We start from the raw sequence: 16,399 nt of genomic DNA on the forward strand, positions 1-16,399 counted from the left end.
ATGCCTGGACCCCAAGTGCCAGCCTGGTATGAAGTAGTAATACTGAATTTGTCTTAAGTAGCATAAATAAAAGTAGGGCAAAAAGATGCTGAATGCTTGCAAATTAATTTAATTTTTAAAAATATATTTTGGACAGATATCATACTCAGCTCGCTCTGATCAATAATTTCTAAAGCAATTTAAGGGAAGTTTCCAAAAAAATCCTCAACTCTTCTGTCACATAAACAAGAAGCTCACTTTCCTAGCAAATGGCCAGGTGTTTATCACCCCAGTTATGAGCCTTTCAACCATGGCCAAGGCTTTCAAAGGCAGGCTCCTGAAGGCAATGCTTTTGGGGTAACAGCCTACCCACCAAGACTTGCAAAAGCTGATAATCTCCAATTTGCACAATCCTTGCACAAGGTTAATAATGTTAGTCATGCTACAGGACAGTAAAAATCACTTAGTCCTTTTCCTTTTGCTGTACCCATAAAAATTCCCAGTGTTTCATAAATAAATGACACATAAACTAGTAGTCAACAGCTTATACACAATTTCTAAAATAACCTCATGTTTTGAAAATTGAAATAAGAATGACTGAAATAAGCACTGAGGAAGATAGCCGCAACAACTGACATTTAATGGAATAGTTGCTTATGTAAATGAGCTCATAAGGAAGATGTAAAGAAACCTAAGTTCAGCAAAATATTTATTTATAAATATTATATATTTATTGAAAAAGCTGTCTTTAAAAAATATGTCCTCACTTTTTATTATCCATCTATTTTACCATAATGTTAATGCTTGAGAACAAGTAAATGGAACAAAACTACAAAGAGAAGTAAAAAATACCCACAAAAAACCGAGAGGGTGGGGGGTGGTAATTTAAATTATTATTTGTGGCAGTGGAATACTTATGGTGAAAACTAAATTTAGATTGGCTGTGATCCCACATATCTCATTAATTCTGGCTTTCAGACACGGAAAGACTGTCTGGAACAGCCTCAGCACAGTGGGGTCCTGGCCCAAGACACAGAGGTATCAAATGAGAAGAGTAACCATGCATAAATATTCATACATATATATAAAGCAGACAGGAAGCAATGCATATGATAATCCACATATCCATTCTCCCGTGTCCCTGAAATGTGTCTCAGGGAGAGAAGATCAGATATTTGTCCTCAATCACAACATTTTATTGTCTAATCAGGCACAAGAAGATCTTATACACTCCACTGCTGACAGGGAATAAATTTTTACATGAAATATTAAAATTAGAGTGAACAAAATGAACGGAAGGGTGATTTTGTATAGAAAGGAGGGAGGGAAAGAGAATGTGCAGGTATGCAAGGGAGCAATCTTTGATTTACAGGTTATAGATTTCGGCTTCAGAGAAAGAGTTAGTCAAGAGCATCCATAAATTACAGTCAGATCCTAATTGGAAAACATGCTCAAAGAAATCTGTCTGCAAATTTTGCAGAAATCTGAACTTTTTTAATTCCACTGATTGATCTGTAGACTCAGTCCTCCTTACACCACTTCTCACCTTACACATTTCTCATCAGACCAAAATCTTGAATTTTTGTATGAAAAATTTTCCATTTAAAAACTAGCAACGCAAGACTTTTCTTATTTTCACGTGGCATTCCATGACTGTGACCCCAGTTGCTTCAGTAGCCTGATTAGCAACATGGGTGCTGAAGACCCATATCCTGGAAAATCTGTGTAGAGAGAAAAGTTTCTGCAAAAAAAGAAACCTGGGAACCCAGGATTCAAATTCCCCTGTGAATGAAAAGCTATTGCAACCCAGATCTGGAATTAGAAAAAAATCTGTGCTCTATCACCTATCACCTTGCATTTGTGTCCCAAACTGGGAGTCACAGTGCCAACTGAAGTGTCCCATGCTGTATTTGTCTGTGTACTAAGCTGACATGACCTGACAAAGAGAAAACTGTACCTGCTTTATATCCTACAGGCCTATCCCACTTAAGTCTGTGTTCAGATATAAATAAGCACTATTAGAATTGTTCCATATGATCTTACATTTTAAAAAATCCAGATGAAATTATTCAGACTAAATTGGTTATCCTTCCTAGTTTTCTTTGTTTCTGAAAAGTTGCCTAAATGAAGTCTGTTATTGAAGGTGTACTTATCATTCTTGTGACCTCTGAAGAGAGATTTTACTTGGGAAGGTGATAGAAGTGAGAATAGGAAAAATAAAGAAGTAGCAAAAACGCAGCTATACCAATTTTTTTTTCTCCTACACTAGTTGCTTTCTATTTTGATCTGTTGTATCCCACAACTTGATAAAAAGATTCAATTAAGGACAGTATTTGAAATTAAAATATGAATGAACTGCTTCATTAGGGTTTCCAGGTTCCATTCTAGAGTAAAATACACAACTGAGGTTTGACAAGCTGTGTTTAGGGCACAGTAAAAACCACAGTAATATTTCAAGTGTAATGTTGCAAACTACTACAAGTCAGCTGGAACACATTAGCTGTTTCTGACTGTCAAAACAAGACAAGCTATGATTCAAAGAAAAAACAGCTATTTTTACTACTAAAGTTCTGCAGTTGGCCCTAAGTTACAGGTGAGGGCACTATAAGCAAAAATAAAACCTTGGTACAGGCTAAATGCAGATAGTTTTAAAGTGAAATGTCTTTAAAAGGCACAATAAAAACATTCTCACAAACAGTAAATCTCAAACTGAAAGGGGTTTTATATCCGGTATTTAAATGCAATTATTTAGAGAACAATTGAAGATTTTTGTTGTAAAATACATACTATATACATATGCATATAGACATTTGAAGATAATTACCAAAACTCAAAATTCATGTAACTAAACTGATGAAAAAGTTAAATCTGCCCAGTGCACCTAATTAGGGAATGATCTAATGTAAAACTGTACAGCAATAGAAATGAAGATACTAATTCAGATATTTTCCTCTATGATTATCAAACCTCACTTGATAATTTTGCAGGAGACCTGATATTCTAAGGTAGCTCTGTTTTTACTAAATAAATGAGACTGCAGAGCATTTATATATTTTTTTCAAATAGCTTTCTGACATAACAAAATACATCACACACTCAGAATTATTTGAAGTTTAAATGTTAGTATTTTCTTTTCTAAATTGCTAAATATGGTTTTAATATTAGAAACTACTATCTTTCTGGTATTAATTTTATTTTCCAAATATGAAAGGCATTTTGAAAGACAACTACCATGACTTTTCCATTAAATTTCAGCTCAAAATACTTAATTGAATTGAGCAGGAAAAAAGGCCACGTTTAGTCATTGATGTAAGTGAGATAATTTTAAAGAACACTCAGCATCAAACTGTTCCTCTGATAGTGAAGCACTTTTTCTATTTAATTCACTAAGCACATTTAAAGGTCAGCAAGAAATTAATAGAGTCTTTATTTAAAAGTTTTGAAGATGGTTTGAATCTTGACCTCATAATAATTTTTTACGGTCTGAGATATGGAATAATGTAAATGTAAGACACTTTTTTTAGAATGACTGATAGAAAAAAATGCCAGCTGGGTTGTCTGAAAACTAGTGTGAGAGAACTGAAGATGCTGGCATGTGCATGTATAAGAGTGAAGTCTAATATATGTGGCTCCCTTTGAGTAAAATTCTTAAAAATAAACAAAGAAAAAACCATTCAAGAACGGAAAGAAAAAAACCTTCAAGAAATTGAAGAATATGAAGAAAGAAGAAAAAAGAAGTAAAGAAAAAAAATATCTACATTCTCTGGGATTTTAAAACTCATGAGACTTCCAAGAATTTGCAACCTTGAGCTATTACTGCAATGCTTTAATGACACTATGTAAGCAGAAATACGCTGTAATGAAGAACTTCATGCAGAGAAGACAAATAGAAACATTTGACTCATTTACCAGAAGTCTGTTGTCTTTTGTGAAGCACTAGACATTGGGTCCAAACCCTAAGTCATTAAAATTTGTAACTAATCCAAGTTCTGTAGGCTCTTTGACACTGGACTATCAAATGCCTAAATGTTTGGATCTGGCCCCACACTTAAAATTTTTGGATACAAACGTAAACAAAGTCAGCTTGGCAAACAGAGGGATTCCCAGTGGGCCTCAGTGCTGAAACTTGAGATTTCAGGCTGATTTTCCCATGCAGCTTAACACTGCAAAAGCCAGTCAGCTCAAATTCTAGTAGATCAAAATTCTAGCTAGGCCAAAACGACACACTGTGTGCCTAAGTGGTTTGCTCAATGCTTCCTTTGTTCACAGCAACATTGGCAGAACTGTCCAAGCCCAGGATGGTCCCCAGGATCCCAAGACAGGGAGCAAAGTTGTCTGTTAGACACATGGCAGGGGTGAGGAACAAAGAGGATGATGATGATGATTATGATGATGATGATTTATGATGATGATGATGATGATGATGCAGTCAGCTACTCCCAGAACATTGCAAGGAGACACTTTTCTTCAAGGAATGCACTTTTCTAACATTTTGAAAGCTTAAGTACTTATAATGAGCTTGATGACACAAAATAAAGCCAACAATGTCACAAGGAGGCAAATACAAATTTTCTTTCAACTCAAGGAAGTCAGGATATCACCTCATATTTCATATTTTGAGAGAAAGTGAACACTACTTTCATACACAAATATTTTAGGTTAAACCTCTACCACTTAGTAAGACTTTGATAATGCTACATTTGAACAGCAACAGTTAAAACAGAATTACAAAAATAACAAAGCAGTGCCTTGTTTTTTCACTAGCAACAGCATATGCAATAAAGAAAATCACAAGCTGTCACATAAATTTCATCATTTAACAAAAACATATTTTCTTTCTTTTTTAAAAATAGAAACAGAATTAATATTGATATTTATCTGATCTATATTCCTTCCAGAAAAGTAAGTTTTACTGAATCTTCCATGCAAATGAAATTAAACAGTTGGTATTTATCAAACAAATTATGAGAATGCTGTCTGGTAAAACACAAATTAAAATCTATTGTGGAAGTTAAAAATATCTATAAAAATTATGACTGCACCTACCCATATTATTTAATAGTCTAAGTTCACCCAACAAAGCAAGCTGTCATTGATGTAAGTGTCCTGGAGATCATATACTTTCTAGGGCCCTCAAATATATACATATATTACCAGTCATCATTTTCCCCGTTTCAACTTTTTTTTACTCCAAAGTGGTAAAACTGAGATTTTTAAGTAATAATTTTAGATAATGCAATCCAACTTTGACAATTTGTGATGGATGAAACTTAATTTTCATTGCAAACCATTTTAACCACATATATAACACCAAACAGAAAATCACCTATGTTGTGTAAAACACCAAAAATTTTCCATCAGAGTACAGCTAAATAAACTCTCTCCAAGCAGGTTCAGAAATTTGGTATCAAAATGTGTTAGAAATAATTTATTTAATGAGGGACACAAAAATACTGACAGTGGGAAAATGACATAAAGAGTTGAGGCTTTCAACAATGCTCTGCCAATATCAATGGCAAAGGGAGGAGAGCCTTGAGGTATAAGGACTGCTATGCCTCAGTTAAGAAACCAAATATTTTTGGAGATCATGAGCCACTGAAGGAAGTAATTACACCCAAGGAAGGAAGTAAGTACATGCAAGAAATAGCTGTACTTATGACATGGATGTCTAAGTACTTCAGGGGAGACATCTTTTTCAAGTCTGCACACAATACTAGAGTCAGCAGCAATATTTACCTAATACCGATGTAGATTTATGGCCAATGATCAAAAAGAAAAATTCCTTTTTCATGCTCCAGCATCTATTTCCAAAACCCTCCTGATACTGGTTCAGTCAGATTTACCTTATTAAATTTGTTTGGGATTGCAGGCCTGCATGACAAATAAAACTGAATTAATTGGTTGTGTCTTGCAAAGAAGAAAGCTACATGTGTAAGAAGAGAATATTTTTTTACTAATCTAAAGCACTATCTTAGCAAGACTAAGTATGCATGTCATAATAACCCAATATCCATGCCAATTAGTGTCTGAAAAGAATGCCTGATTTTTAGGCTAAGACAAATACATTCTCACACATTTTTACAATACATAAATTACTTTATTAAATTGCTAAAGTAGCAATGTGTTTATATATCATGACTTATATTTTTTTTAAAAAATTAATTACCTTGTTTCCTCTGGTTTTTACTCTTGCCCTAGCTGGAAATATAATTGAAATATTTGACTTCACCTATTTAATGCAAACACAGAAAATGAGGTATCTACTATTGCAAAGAAGACATGTAATAAGTAATTAAAGGTCAAATGTTTGAAGTCTGCATCCCAAATAATGACCAAGCAAGCAAAGCAGCAAGCAAAAAAGCTAGAATAGGTTTGTACATCATTAAGGAACTGCATTACATATTTTAAAACATGTGTATGTGGGTGCATACTGTAGACAGATGACAAATCAATTCTTCAGGACAACTACGCATTATGATTCTTAAATGCCAGCAAATTCAAACAGTCAAGTACCACATTCACTCAAGATATGATGCTGATATCCCACAGATGAAAAATTATTAGTAAATTTTATACCTGCACTTCCATAAAGAAGGTTAGAGGTTGCATTTAAGATAACCGAATATAACATATTAAATATCAACAGGTTCTTAATGGATTAAATGTATTACATCAAAAGAAAAGACAAACCCAAGAAGAGGGAGAATATTTTCAGATATACTGAGTGAAGCTTCATTAGATTATTCCTTGGTACTTTTATATTGAAATTTGTGTTTCCTCTAAAATAGTGCTAGTCTTAACAAGAGATGTCAACTTTAAAACATGCCTGAAGAACAGAATGAGGCCTGGTGGTGAAAAAATTTATGAAATGATGCATAAATAGCCTGTGCAGTTTCCCTGTGAGACTTGACAAAACATACTGGTCTCTATCCAAACATCAAAATGTAATTAAGTATGATTTATTATGTATATTCATGGATTATTCACGTCTGAACACTTTGCTTGCTCCAACTGCAGCAGAGTATTTGGCCCTGATCTAAAAAGTATTTTAAGTGAAAAATCAAATTAGAGCAAGTTTTCCTGGAGGAAATAATTTTTTCTTTGTCTTTCTCTACACATCAAGAGTAATTAATAGTTTGAGACATTGGATTAGTGTTAGGCCATTAATATAAATATTTAAAATAGAGACAGATGGTGCCAATACAACACACAGTGTGATCCTGTAGGAAAGAGAGCCTAACTATGGGAGCAACACCAATATTCCATATGTTCAGGCTGGTGGAAAACACATTAAACAGAAAATTATTTGGTCCCAACAGCAACAGAATTGCCACACTTCCTACATGAACCAACAAGCTGTCAAACCAGTTCAAGAACCACCCCATGCCAAATCCCTACGTTTTCATGCCTTTGTCAGGACACTTTTCAAATACACCAAGAAATGGCTCCACTGAGTGAAAAGAAGCTCCATTTCCACTCATTTCTAAAGATGACAAATCTCTTACTTCTAAAATCCTGCCATGTTAGCCTTAGCCTGTTTTGTTCTTGATCTAGTGGATTGAAATGTTTGTTTAAAGAGGTGGTATATGAAGATTAAGAAAGGAAGATGTGAATTCTCCCCTTTCTCTTCTGGGGATTTGTCAATGTTCTGCAAATTGCAGTGTGGCTTAAACAACTTTTACAAGACTTCAAGAAGAACACAACTACCACAGCCCATCCCTCCAGCACTAAAGGTGTTATCATTGGCTGTGTGCCTGACAAACACATCACTACTATTTCCTTTTTTTAAAGTACGCCTGCTTTAACATTCCTGTGTACCATAAACTCTTCCGTCCTCCAAGGTTTCATTTGACCCTCCTTTTGATGGGACAAATCACCAAATTTGAGACCCACACTTCTGTAAAATTCTATATGGTAACTAGCACAGTGGGAGGGCAATCACTGGCTGAGGCCACTGAGAAGCTCTTACAACACTAATATTTTGCTGCTTGTCATATCCTGCTACCAAACCCAAATAGAGGTGTTTGCAAATCCTATGGACTGTTTAGCTCTAAAAATGTCTTGGAAGAATGCAGAGAGGAAAGGGACTAAATAAAAGAATTTGTTCTGGAATAAAAATAAATACAAATGAGAAGGATATTTAGGTTGAAAGAAACGCACCTAGTCAGCAAGAAAGTGTTATAACAAAGTCTTAAGCAAAATGCAGGAAAAAACACCTCTATTTCCAAAAGGAAAAAATAATGCAATTTTTTTTGTGTTTTAGGCATTGTGCTATCTAAATAATACTGACTAATTTTATTGATTGATTTATTTATTTATTTAAAAATGCTTAGCATCTTGTTGCTATGGCAACAATTTGCTTTGCTGAGTGCATCTTTGTTAACATTCACTTGCTGTAGTAATGTTTCCATCACCATCTGGCAGTGACAATTTTTTTTGCTTGAGTGAAAATTCCTCCCAAGTATAAAAATCAGGCCAGTTATTTTTAGAAAGCTGACTGCCCCAGCTCTTACCAACTTTGCAGAGCTCCAGTCAGAACCTCTGTAAATTCAGTCATGTGATATTGATAACTTAAAGAAGGGGATAAGCAACAGTGTGAAGAATGATTGAGTTACAAAGCTGACCAGTTGCCCTTTTGCTTTTGACAGAGAATGTTTATTTTTAAAATTTTTCAAGAAGTTATACTTTAAAATCCACATACCCCATCTCAGCTCCTTTGCTTTACTAAAATTCACTGATATTAAGCAGATGGAAAAATGAACTCCATTATTGGTAAGATGCATTCCAAGAATTTTGCATGAGGACCGGGAAACCCTCAGTTTCCATGGTAAATCATTTGACTCTAATACATTTATTAAGCATGTTTAACATTCCATACTCTGTGGGTCAAATTGAAATAATGTAATCACAGTTATTAAGCCAAATAAATAAGGTAAGAACTCAGAGGAACAGCAAAAACTGGGTATGGATTGACCATGATCCAGTCTGGACAGATATAGAAGCAAGAGTTCTTTCAAACATAGGCCTCCTTTATGTCTGTATTTTGACATTTCAGTAACTTTTTAAATTCCTCTCTAACTCAGAGAACAGTATAATTGCATCATAAGTATAAAATCAGTATTATTTTTCTGTTAGAAATTATCTAAGTGTTACCAAATATTTAATCACAACAAACTCTTTAGCCATGCTTCTAGTTTTCAAATCCGGTTACTTGGTGTACATGAAGAGTGTACATGAAGATTTTTTTTCCAGATAACTCATCCAAGCAACTGCCACAGTTGATTTTTCCCTTCAAAATCCAGAGCATAAGACCAGAGAGTTCTGTTCATCTCTCTGCAGTGAACATATAAGATAGGCTCTTTCATATGAAAAACATTTGCATTCCATGTGTGCTGATATACAGACAAATCTCTACCTCAGTGATGGTTTTTGGTCCTGAAAGTAAATGCTTTCAGAAAAAAAAAAAAAAAAAAAAAAAAAAAAAATTGACAGCATGTGATAGGCTGACATTTGGAAACAGAGGAGGAAGCAGCATGTAGCTTGGCTAGAAACATTGATGGAAGAAATATATTGACGGTCACAAAGGGAGAGTGGAGAAGCTGCAATGACTTTTAAATTCTAGTCTAGTTTCATAGAGTTTGAAAGCTTTGTAGAACACATATGTTTAAAAGTGAGAATATTTAATGTGGAAACTTGAGAAAGAATCTGAAAAAGAAACCCAAAATATTGAGTTCTATGCTGCACAGTATTAAATTATTCATATTTTTCAGAGAGAACTCTGTAAGTTACCTTAGAGAAATTACTAAATGTATGGTTATCTTTGATGATTCAACATTTCTCAGGGTTGGTATCTCAAAACAACTCCAAAACAGCATTTTACAAAATCTAGGTGGGTTTTTCATTTTTGTTTCGATTTGTTTTGATTGGTTGGTTGGTTGGTTGCTTTTTAACATTGCTGCAAGCTTCCCCTCCTTTACAATAGACTATTTTTGGGTTAGTTTTCCTTTTTTTAATATTGTTGAAGAAATATGTTGTCAAACATGAGATGAGCTATTTTTTGAAAAGACTGAGAAGAAAATTAACTATTAAATATATAGTTTCACTTTTCAGAAGAGGTTAGCATATGTAAGATAATTTCAGAATGGTCATAATCTAGACCATTACCAATTTCCTAACCAGAAAACAGAATGATTGCTTGGAGTTCCTTAGACAAAAGGATAAAGTTTTTATTTTCTTCCTTATAAGGTAAAGAAATCTAACTTATATTGAAGATCATTAGTTCTTCTTTGTGCTACATACCATTATAAAGTGCATAGTTCTTTTCTTTGGGAAAAAGGTGATCTGTTGAAATGAGAAACTTTGTATCTTCTAGTCTCTTTTAATAGAGAAAATTTAGTACACATATTTACACAGGCAGAAGAAATTATCTCAAAGTCACATGGACAAAACCAGCAGAACTCTTGGAGCTATATATTTCATGAATGGATTAGTGAAATGATAATTTACCACACCCAAGCCATAAGAATGCTTTTAAGAAAGTATCGAACTCAGATTGTTAGGAAGGACTGGCTTCTGGTAGGGCTGGTCTCTATTGAGCATGAATAAGCAGCCCTGTACCTTAGTAAGAATAAAGGGAGATAAGCTGAATCATAACCCTGTTTGTCAGTCATCTCCAGGACTGGTGGGCAGGTCAGATACCACTTCAGAAAAGACAGCAGTGCTGAATATGAAGGAAGAAATGGCATGAATATAATTAAAAAAAAAAAAAAATTATTAGCAGAATTAGCCTAGAGTTAATTTCATAGATTGAGAGAATCATAAAATGGCTTGTATGTATTGCACCTCCCCATGCACTACAAGTTTGCCTCAAAATCAGGAAAGCTAATATTTTGATAATTCTCCTTTCTTGGGAAATAGCTACAAAAGAAGACTGTTTCTTTTTTTTTTTCTGATGTCTATTTTGTTTGGACATCAAGTCCATTACTAACAATTTGCTCTTCACAGTATCTCCAGATTCCCATCTCAGAGTTTAACAAGAGAAATCTCTTCTCTTACTACTGCTAATGAAAGTTATAAATAGCTTGAAAAAGGCAAGAAAAAAGTGGATGGGCATATTTACAAACTTGTTATAGTTATTTTAAACTAAAATGTATGAAGCAGAGGGCTGAAAATTATTTTAAATCAACAATCACATTGTAAAATATACATAATATATTTAGCATAAGGTAGAAAATTTTAAGCTATGGGTCAAAGAAAAGTCAACCAAAAACTACATATCAGCTGCAAAATAAATAGACATCAGCATAGGACTCCGATTAATCTGATTTGTTATACCAAAATAGCAGTTTTCAGGTACCGATGCAATTCAAACCACAACAACTTTCTAATTTACACTGTAAAATTTCAATATGACTGAAGAAATAGATTTTTGTTTTAAAATGAACTTCATACTGTAAGTATTCAGTCTCAAAACCTACCCCTCAGTATTCTTAAGTGTTCTATTTCATTACTTATAACAGAAAAATTATGAGAATCTAGTAAATGGTAGAAAATACACCCACACACCTGCTACTAAGTATTTATTTATGCCCACAGGAAAGCATCGCTTAAAAAGGTTTTTTTATTCTTAGAAAAATATGTATCTAATCCACCACATTAGGAGCATTATTGCAAAAATTTTTTATGCAGAAAACAACAAATACAAGACTGACATGCTGCAACATATATTTTTAGTTTGCAAATCAGAAAAATTGGATACTGGTGCCTTCGCTGCTAGCACAGATTTCTAGGTGATGTCGAGTTACCAAGGATTCTCTACAAGTCCCCAAGTACTATTATTCCTCTTCACTGCAAGTGGTAAAGGAATCACTGCTCCACACCTGTTCCCATTACAATATTTTTCATCCACATGCCAAGATAAAGATATTATGTACCAGTATAATCCGGAGGTGGTTACCCCTCCACTCTAGTCCAAGAACAACTCTTGAAATTTGAATGGACAATATTTTAGTCTACACGTACAGATAATTTTTTGATTATGCAGGTGAATCACAATCCCATTAAAAAAACCAAGGAAAAAACCCAACCCCTCTGCACCCAGCTCAAATATAACTTAATTCACAGTAATTATTCATCCTTTTGAAACTTTTAAAGTGCCATTATTGTTGACATCTTAGTAGCCCATGCATTTTCTATCAAACAGACAGCTCTTTTCAATATGTGTCATAACTAGGCAATAAAGTTATCATGAAAATTAATGATAATGTTATGAACCTCAGAATAAAAGCAATTAACTTTTTTTTCCAAATGCCAATGGTACAATACTACTAGATCTTAATTAGCTCTTTATCATCTTATTTCATATTTTTCCAGAATATACAGTTATTATTTAAATGAAATACACTTTGGGGATTCATTTTCCACCATGATGGAGTAGTTTTGCTCCATGTTGACAATGTCAATTTAGGTTTTGCCCTAGTCTGGGAAGACTAGGGAAGACTGGGAAGAATATCTCAACTGAAAGTCTGAATTTCTTTTTATTGGGTTTGTGTGGCCAGGTTTTAGCAGCTGGGAAACACATGGGTGGCTTTTGTAAGGAGGTGCGAGAAGTCTTCTCCATGGCCAGCAGAGCCAATGCCAGCCGGCTCCAGGATGGACCTGCTGCTGGCCAAGGCTGAGCCCATCAGGAATGATAGTAATGCCTCTGTGATAAAATATTTAAGAAGTGAAAAAACTGTGCAGAGATAATTGCTCTCTGAGAAGAGAGAAGGAGAGGAACAACCCTGCAAACACCAAGGTCAGTGAAGAAGGAAGGGGAGGAGGTGCTGGAGCTGATATTCCCATGCAGCCTATGGTGAACACCATAGTGGGGAAGCTGTGGTCCTGCAGCCCATGGTGGTCAATGGGAGTGCAGAAATCCACCTGCAGCCCGTGGGGGAGTCCACACTGTAGCCAGGTGGATGCCTGAGTTGAGCCTGTGAACCCATGAGAAGCCCATGCTGGAGCAGGCTCCTGTCTGGGACCTGCAGATCCACAGAGGGAGGAGCCCATGTTGGAGCGAGTTTCCTGCTAAGACTTGTGACTCCGTGGAGGACCCATGATGGGGCAGCCTGTTCCTGAAGGACAGCACCCTGTGGAAGAGTGATCCACACTCAAGCAGTTCATGGAGAACTGTTGACTGTTGTGTGGGAGAAGTTTGTGGAGAATGGATTCTTGTTGGGGGAACCCCACACTGGAGCAGGGTAAGGACTCCTCTCCCTGAGCAGTGGCAGGAACAACGTGTGATGAACTGACCATAACCCCCATTCCCCATCTCCCTGCATTGCTGCAGGGTAAGAGGTAGAGTTGGGAAGAAGGGAGGGTTGGGAGGAAGGTAATTTTTAAGATTTCTTTTACTTTTCATTTTCCTGCTCTGATTTTGTGAGTAAGAAATTAAATTAATATCAAGTCTGTTTTGTCTGTGATTGTATTTGGGGAGTCATGTCTCCTGGTTCTAAACTCAACCCATGACTCTCTTATTATATTTTCTCTCCCCTGTCCAGGTGTGGAGGGGAGTGATAGAGAGGGTTCGGTGAGGTCCTGGCATCCAGCCAGGGTCAACCCACTACATTCCTCTTAAATGGAACAAGCACAGAGAGATTATAAAAAATCCCTTCTTTTCAAGTTTCACAGTAGAAAGAAAAGAATTATCTTGATCACAGACTTTGTGTCAGTCCATAAACAATAACAACATGCTGAGGATTAAAGTAATCCATTATAACATGTTTTTCTCACAGGAAAAAAAAAATGTTTATTTTACTGAGTATCAGACAGATAAATTTTTTTCTACCTTTTCCATTTACTTTTTTGACACGTGATCTGTGCAGATCAGCTAATGTACAGGATTTGATCCTTCATGTGCTGTTACCAAGAGAAGTGTTCTGTGTTCTGTTCTTGTTTTCAAATGAAATGGAAAATCTTTCCTATCATCATGGCGAATACAAATGCAACTCTTGTTTCCTAATTATCACAGCTATTCAGACCTTAAAAATATGACTTGTTTTTGCTGTAGCTGTACTGTGCAGATCTTAGGGGTGTCATAGAAACTAGAAATAATTCACTGAGAAGACATGCTCCTTCTCTGTCAATAGTGAGCCAACAATCCAGAACAACGCAAAGAAAAATTGGTCTTGTGAAGATTGCATCTTCCTTGAAACAAGTTTTTGACACATCATTTGGTTTTCTCTATTCCTTTTGATAACTAAATTCAATAAAACATTTTCCCCATTTTTTTTTTTTTTTTGCTACAGCTCTGATGTTTTATGCATCTCTCTGATAAACAATTTGTACCTTTTTAACGAGAGGGCAGAAATGAAAACTGTACAACAGAAAAAAATCTCACCAAAACCTACATCAAATGACAATGACTTTTGAGTAACTTCTTCATTTTTGAGTGGAATGTTCAAACACTACAGAACACAGTACTTTTTAAAGTGTAGAAATAGAAATAATACAATTTCTCTGCCTAATAGGAATCTTCCCCTTTATTTTACAAAAAATTATGCCTTTACCTATAGATAATCTGTATTATGTCTAGCTGAGTACTGTATCCCTGTGTCATTCAAAGATTCTGCAAATAGAATTTAAGTTTACAACATTTTGATGAAACTTGAACCAGAAAATCAGTAAGTTCTCCATCAGCTCTATAACATTCAAAAAGATAGCACAGTCTATGCATGTAGCTGATTTTAGTTTAAACAGGATGATTACTCTTTCCCCATCACAGCTGTTTTCTCCAAAATCCCCATATACAGTAGCCTGTTAAATCTTTTTTAAAGATACTGGATGACTAGAAGACTTAGAACCTGGTCAGTTTAAGTTCAGTCAATTTGTGTCCAAGAGTAAGCACAGTCTTTGTGTTGTACAGAATATTTCATTGGCATTCGTTCTTAAAACGCTGCAGGCACTTAACTAACAAAAACCGGGAGATGTGTTTTTAAAAATAGAAAATATCAGTACAAGGTATCTCCATGTGATTGAGAAAATTCTGCTAAGATTGGTAAGTAGGGAGAGACAAAGGAGAAAGGGAAAATTACATACCACTATTTGTGTTTGTTGTAGTCCTCCCTCTTCTTCCACCCTACAAAACAAGATCCCATACAGCAAGCGTTATCTACCTACTAGGAAGCAGGAAGCAAAAAGACTATCAATCACAGGGGTATTACATAGAGAAAACTTCTACCTTTCTCCCCTTTGCAGTCCATAAAAAATATGAAAAATTTTGTAGAATAAGGAAATGTTCTATTAAGGAGAAAGCGTAATATAAAAAGGGGAAAGAGGGAGGAAGATAGGATGGTGGAAAACAAGACTATGACAAGACAATTACTAGTACGTAATTTAGACCTTTGTAATTTCTGTCTCCTCCCATCCTACAAAACAAGATTCCATACAACAAGCAGAAGTGGTAAGAAATGAAACTGGGAGACAGGATCATCTAAATTCCCAGACTGAAGAATTCTTCAACCAAATTACATCTTAAGCACCCAGTCTTGATAACAACAGTGGCAAGAAATGTGTGATCAAATCTCAGCTTTGCATATAACAAATATTGCTACCTCAGTCCTTAGTCCTGACGATTAAAATACTTCCAGTGGGCTACTTATGGACAGGTACACACCAAAGATTTTCTGTACCCAATTGAGTATCTTCATAACACTGCTTGTTTCTAGCATTACTAAAAGCTTTCTTTCTCATGGAATGAAAACAGACCTCTTCTTCAAATGAGTGACCTAGGTCAGGGGTGATGCAAGGAAATCTGATGGCTCTTAAGTGACCAAGAAGTAAAGCAGTTAATATGTAATGCTGAAAATTGAAGGAGAAAAACACACACAGTTCGTCTGGACGTAGTGCATTCAGAAAAATAATGAATTCTGACTCCAATGGCAGTTTGTGTAGAAGGAAATTATAGGGTTCTAAGAAACTTTTTTTATGTTGAACACTTCAGAATATACATATTTTGAAATAAGGAATATCCTTGCTTACTGTCAAGGTTGTATCTTGAATGAAGCAGGCACAGAAATTTCTTGAGCATTAAAAAGAGTTTTTTGATGATCTTACTGGAAGAAGGAATTAACGCCCAATCAGAGATCACTCGATAACAAAACCATCCTAAAATAAGAGATCTCAACAGATGTAAAACAGTGTCAGTACTTAAAAATATAAAGAGAAACAGATGCTGCAACTATAAGATAAATGGATAAAGGATGTAATTATTACCAGAATTGTAGGTAAGATCAAGGACATTGAAAGAATATTTTTTGAAATACATTAATTTCTGCAGCAGGTTATAGCACTGCTTTTATACATATTTAAGTAGGCAATAAAGCCAAGAGAGGAGGAGAAGGAAAATTAGATACTCATGCAATCACTGGTCAAATATTAC

General features: G+C 35.1%; 1 protein-coding gene across 4 annotated transcripts in view; it reads right to left on the bottom strand.

The window, feature by feature from the left end:
- The window catches only part of FGF14 (fibroblast growth factor 14), a 373,382-nt gene that overhangs the window by 143,265 nt on the left and 213,718 nt on the right, over window positions 1-16,399 (bottom strand). Inside the window, exon 2 of one of the 4 annotated variants that reach the window (XM_030286870.4) lies at window positions 15,058-15,097. The exons of the other annotated variants lie outside the window; for them this stretch is intronic. The gene's annotated coding sequence lies outside the window, so the exon portion shown is untranslated. The remainder of the gene's footprint in view (window positions 1-15,057; window positions 15,098-16,399) is intronic. 4 annotated transcript variants of the gene reach the window in all.

Source organism: Taeniopygia guttata, chromosome 1, assembly GCF_048771995.1.
Source record: "Taeniopygia guttata chromosome 1, bTaeGut7.mat, whole genome shotgun sequence".
NCBI lineage: Eukaryota > Metazoa > Chordata > Aves > Passeriformes > Estrildidae > Taeniopygia > Taeniopygia guttata.